General features: G+C 48.0%; 1 long non-coding RNA gene across 1 annotated transcript; it reads right to left on the bottom strand.

The window, feature by feature from the left end:
• Positions 1 to 1,882: 1,882 nt before the first annotated feature.
• LOC123122815 (uncharacterized) lies at positions 1,883 to 3,598 on the bottom strand. Its single transcript, XR_006460400.1, has 2 exons — positions 2,329 to 3,598; positions 1,883 to 2,233 (listed from the first exon to the last, which is right to left on the bottom strand). It is a non-coding gene; the product is annotated as an uncharacterized lncRNA (long non-coding RNA).
• Between the last annotated feature and the right edge of the window lie 2,402 nt (positions 3,599 to 6,000).

Genomic DNA, 6,000 nt, shown 5'->3' with positions numbered 1-6,000 from the left:
GTTAGAGCATCTTCGGACTTGGTAAATCCGTCTCTATATGCCTACGGGCTCGTCAGCAGACAGCGCCCGACGGCCCCTCATATCTTGTGCCTCATATCCACGTAACTCAAATGTAGATCCTTAAATCCATGCTATCCATTCACATCGATCATATGATACAAATTGTCTGAATTCAAAGTTCAAAACAAAGCAAAGGAAATCACAGTTCATCAAACCGGACATGCTGCAAAAGGAAATCCATGTTTGAGTGTGACGGATGCCTCGCTTGCTTGCCGGATAACTAGCCTGACACCATCTATGCCGCCTGCTCCGAGGCCATACTTGCGTCCTAGTCCACCCGCATCTAGGCGGCCTGCTCCGCCTTCATCCGGTTGTGTTGTTTCATCGAACAGGTCATGGGCAGCCCGACGCCACCGATGTCGTGCTCATCCGTGTCCGAACGAGCTGCGGCGAGTGACATACGTCCACCGTCGGCATCTGCATGGGCGGGAAGCTCTCTGTAATGGCCCAACCGGCCGTCGGATCCTCCTATGTCCAAAGTGGTCCTACAACGCAATCCGCGTCGGCGGACGGATGGTTAGGGTGCGGGGTGCAGGGAGCAGCGGGGAGAGCGGAGGGGAGGGGGAGGGTGTGGCATCCACTCGTAATTGTCTGCACCTCCCGGTGATGTTGCCGCCGCTTCCCTCTCTCGTTGTCGATGTCGTAGCATCTTCCGAGCGACCTCGCCTTGCACAACGCAGCAGAGGAAGGGAAACTAACGGACGAGTCAGACGCGGTCTCCGTCGCGGCTGTTGGGGACGGGCTGGAAGAAATCTTGAGCGGTGGATCGAAAATGATGGTGAGGATGGAGAGCAAGGATGGCGGGCGGCGAGGCCTTGGGCACGGGAAAGGTAGGAGGATGGTGGGAGAAGGAGGAAGGATTTGATGCAAATTGTGGTGGGATAGGACTGTTGGATCCGACGTGACGGACGCACCCAAGGCCTCCATTACAAGAAAAAGCCGCATCACAATTCACCTTAACAAATCCTGCCTGAGGCGCCAGCCATCCATCTTCGCCTTCAAGGCAACTACTTTATTGAAGAAATTAAAATCAGTGAGAAGAACCGGTTGAATTCAGAAAGGGAGATGAGAGGGATCCTGAGCTCTTGTCAGCTGTGGTTGCGCTTCGCGTTGGCCCAGTCAATAAATGCCCTCAAGCTACCGATTTTCTATTTAGAGCTTATAGCGCCATTTGTTACTACTAGCCGAATGCCCGTGCGTTGCCACAGAATAATAGAGAACATGTTGACACGTGGTTTCCATTCATACAACGATGACTAATACCTATTATCTCTACCACTTCTTCCCTCCAATAGTTATTGTGCCTCCTGATGCACTCTCGAAGACAAAACAACATCTATGTCCCCACCACTCCTTCCCTCCAGCAGTTATTGTGCCTCCTTATGCACTCTCAAAGACAAAACAACATCTATCTCCCCACCACTCCTTCCCCTCTACATCAATAGTCTTCATCCGTCTTTGCTCTAGCATTGTTGTCACTTAAAAAAATCGGTCATCTCGCCTTACCTTTGCTTGAGAACCTTTTTGTCATATGCAAATATATGGTAATGTCCTCGCATACTGTGAGAGATGATGTTATTAATTTTTCAAACTATAATTAATGAAGAAGGCATGCAGTGCAATGCCAATGTTTGCCTCACATTATCCTTTGACCGTAACGAAGATAAGCACTTGTGGCTCTGTGGCTCCAAGAATCGTGTAGAAAAACCAAATATGGTGTATAACTGAGAATATCAAACTAAATAAATACTCCCTCCGTCTGAAAAAGACAAGCTTTTTCGGACGGAGGGAGTACTTCAGTGTTCTCCTTGGGTCCTTGAAATTAATGCATAACTCATTAACATGTGACCCAATAGCTCATTCTTTCTGCTAATTCAAACATTTCATGTCTTGAGAAGAAATTCTAGAATTATAGCCCGCAAACCAGCATAAGTAGTACGACATCAGTCATAAGAATCCTGGCTCCTAGAGCCTTGTGCAACATATATTGGAAAAAAAGAAATCAACGTAATGGAGCAATGGACGCATGTTGATAGATCTAACAACGGCAAGCGTCGGCGTGGTGATGACACTGATCAGATAGCAGCAAGATGGCACATACGGCAAAGACATTGGCGATCAATGTAAGCAGGAGAGGTCACTGAAACAGTGTTGCTGTACTGCGAGTCACATCCTGGTTCAGGTACAGAGGATCAGCATGAGCAGCGGAGAAAAATCATGCAAGCAGGTGGCACTGTACTTGAGTAACTGGAGCAACCGTGACAATACCTTTGCAAAATGTAAAGTGGGGCTTCCGGCCGGAAGCTTCGTGCAAAGAAATAGATTAAGTTCTTGCAAGATGCACTCTGTCCCCTGCATTGCAACAAATTAAAGTAGAACTGAATAGAGGTTACATAAAGAAAAAGTAATGCACATTTAAACACAACTCTGATGTATTTATTTAAAATAGGATAATAACGATCTAAAAAAGGGTGATCATCAAACAACATGCTGAAATACATTTTTTTTCTAAAATAAATAAGTAAACCATAGAATATTTGAAACATTACAGTGGCATGGTGTTCTGTTTCTCTTAACAAACGAACATGGTGAGGATCACGTGATGTGGACAAACAAATATGCCGCATGTTTTTTTTTCTTTTCTTTCTTTCATTTCACTAATGGAAAGTAAACCATGGCTTCACCTCAGCTGCAATTTATGGAGAAAATTAATGCCAAGTTGGTCCCGTCACATTGAGCTTCACCTCAACTGCAATCTACGTAGCAAGTGAATTTCTTTTCAACCAACAATCAGCTGCAATTCTAATGCTCCATTATGATAAGTAATGGAATCCATTCTTAACTATACAACCCATAGAGGAATATCATCGTACAAGTTGTATCTGCTCTTAAAGAAGGTACAAGACAACAGCTCAAAAGCTTACAGACATAGAACATCATTGAGTGACATTATGTTAGGTTGCAGTTTTTGCTAGAACTGAGTGTCATTGTCCAAATGTAGTAGGATAGGAAGAAGTGGGTAATCTCTGTCGCACTCGACACCCTCGGCGACACTTGCAAGGAAATTACTGAAGAATGGGGAAATGCTAAGACCAAAATTGAAACCGAGACTTCAGCACTGGGCTATCTCTAGCAGCCAGATTTGGTGCAAGCCATGTTGTGCTCCGGCCGCCGTAGGCTCGTAGGCAATGAAGACGTTGGATCTTCACTGGCCACATACCTTAGGAGTTTGGAGGGAACACTGTCGAACTTGATGTGTCGCCTGGACGGCGTGCTCACAAAGACTGACGCGGCTTTGGCCGTTGCCTACGCCGCGCTCACGCACGCCACTCTGCCGCTACCGCGAGCACCAGCCACATCCAGAGTAACTCGGACGATCAATCACACACCTTATTAAGAAATCTGGGGACCTCGAAGAAGGAATCCGAGACAGTGGTCATCACCGGCCTACAACCGAGATCCAGAGCGGCACACCAGTCAACAACTAATCGTAGGACATACACGAGCAGATCGCGATAGAGAAGGCAGAAAGGAAGAAGAGACGAGATTATAGAAGAGCCTTAGAATTGCCTGCATCTGATCTTGTGGATCTGCGACGTCATCGCCGTGTGTGGATGCCGGTCTCGCCTTCGCCATTGTCGACGTGCACGACGGTTGTGAGCTCACCGGTGCTGCCACCTCTCCTTTCGGTCGTGTGTGAGACCCTATGGTTTCCCCGTGAGAACAAGGGGAGGCACGAGGCAACGATGGAAACGAACCGTGGGCGGCGGCCGAGAAGGGCGATTCGTCGTGGTAGATTGGTGTCAGGGCGAGGCGGGGTGGCGATTTTTCTGTGCGGGGAGATCGAAGTGGAGTCAAGCGGTTGGGGGAGATGGGGCATGGGATGTGCGTTGGCAACGAACCGGGCGGGACGTGTTTGTCTGGCGGCAGTCTGTTCTCCTTTTTTTCGAGCGATGATAGGTGGGAGAGTGGGCAGTTTTTCAGATATCTCGTGTGTGCGGGATGGACCGATGGAGCGATTTTTTCGGCGTGCCATCGAGGGTGGGAGGATGGTCGAACCATCACGACGACGACAGATTCTTCTTTAATAGTAAAGATTTCTGCAACTTGGCACGCCCCCTTCAGACTGAGCTTGGCTCATTTATCTATTTCTCTTCTTCGTTTGTTTCCATGTGACCTTACACATGCAACATGTGGCATGCAACATGTGGACGCGGCTCCCATGATGTGTCGTTGGCACACTGACAGGTGGAGCCAGGCCCACATGTCAGTGGCCCCGCGTCAGGGGTGCAGTACGCCAGACAATCCCTCTCCGCAACATGTGTGCCAGGCTCACGAGTCGCTGGTACAACCTCATTTGGAGAAGCTTCTAGATGCTTCCCTAGTTTTTTGTGTCCGTATGTCTCTGGTTGGAGTTTTTACTTTTACTTTTTCGTTTATCATTTTTTGTTTCTAATTCATAATTTTATCTTTAGATATCTGAACTTGTAAAAATTCATTAAGATTTGTCAAATACATCAACTTTTTTCAAAAATTTTGAATCATTTTTCAAACCCATAATATTTTTTCAAAGTCACAAAACCCACAATGTTATTTACTAATATTTGTGAACTTTTTGGAAATTTATGAACAATTTTGTGAGATTTTTTCAATTTCACGGACTTTTTTTAAGGATTTGTGATTTTTTAAAATCCGTGAACTTCTCTTTACCTTTTTAAACTAGTAAACTTTTTCCATATTCATTTTTATAAAACCAGGACCTTTTTCCAAACTCACAAGCTTTTTTCAAATTTAGAAACCTTTTTATAGATCTAAGACATGTGTTTCAAATGTTAACTGACCAGTGGTCAACGATTGACTGGTCAATCGTGGACCGAGCGAACGAGGGTAGAAGGACCAACCACCCATCCAATGAACGAAACATCATCTGGCACATTTTTGGGCCGGCCTAGGAAAGCAGACACGCAGACGCAAGTTTCACAAACTGGCGCATAAAGAGCTGGATAGAAGGTCTCCTCACACCAGTAGGAAATCCTTATAGGTGTAGTTAGTTAGTGGTGGGGCCAAAAATTGGACGCTGGTAGTAATTTCAGAAAACAGCAGCTACGTCTGAAAATGACCTTCTGCTCCTCCAGATCCGTCGTGCTAGTGGCCGGGTCATCCCGTCGGTGCTAGGTTTGTGAGTGGCAGGGCTGCGCTCTATTGCGGGGTGACAACCGATATTGGCCATCATCAGTGTGTGCTCACGGCCACCGGCACGGCCTCTGGTCGCTGGATGGATCCCTGACCCTGCTCGTGGTCTGGGTGGTTGGCAGCGGATAGGACGCTCTTAGTGCCCGCCAGCCTTTCCCTTGACCACGAGATGTTATCTGGAGCTCCACCATCTCGTGGAGCACCTGGGTGAGGTCAGCCGGGAGTTTAGGGTCTCCTGGCATGGTTCGCAGTGGGTCTACTAGTGTTGCCGCCGCCTGGAGGCCGAGGGCTAGGGTTGAAGGTGGAAGCGTTGCGGCCTCCGTTGCCAGCTCGTTGAAGCCTACTCCTTGTTCTCGGCCTTAGTAGGTGAGGTCATTGAGGAGGTTTCGTGGTTGGCGGCGTGGGCAACACAGATGTTCACGCGTCATTGTCTCGTTCCATCGGGCCTCACGAGCAGAATCTGCATCGCCATTTGTTGAAGCACGAGCTATGCGTTGAGCTGGGACACGTGTATGGCCTCCAGCATTCTTAATGCTGGGTCGGTCCGGGTGATGTGCATCATGAGGTAGCACAGGGCGTAGCCTGTCACTGATGGTATTACCGACATAGTACCTCGTAAGGCTGCAACAGTTGCGGCGGGACCTGTCGGTGAACTCAGGGGGAGGCCTGTGCTGACTTGCGGTTGAGGCGTCAGCACAAGTGTGGTTGTGTTGTGGATAATATCGGCCCCGATGCTGGAGGCCCAAA

This window comes from Triticum aestivum, chromosome 1A, assembly GCF_018294505.1.
Source record: "Triticum aestivum cultivar Chinese Spring chromosome 1A, IWGSC CS RefSeq v2.1, whole genome shotgun sequence".
NCBI lineage: Eukaryota > Viridiplantae > Streptophyta > Magnoliopsida > Poales > Poaceae > Triticum > Triticum aestivum.
Note: the sequence above shows the minus strand (reverse complement) of the source record. Positions and strands in the feature narration are given on the sequence as shown.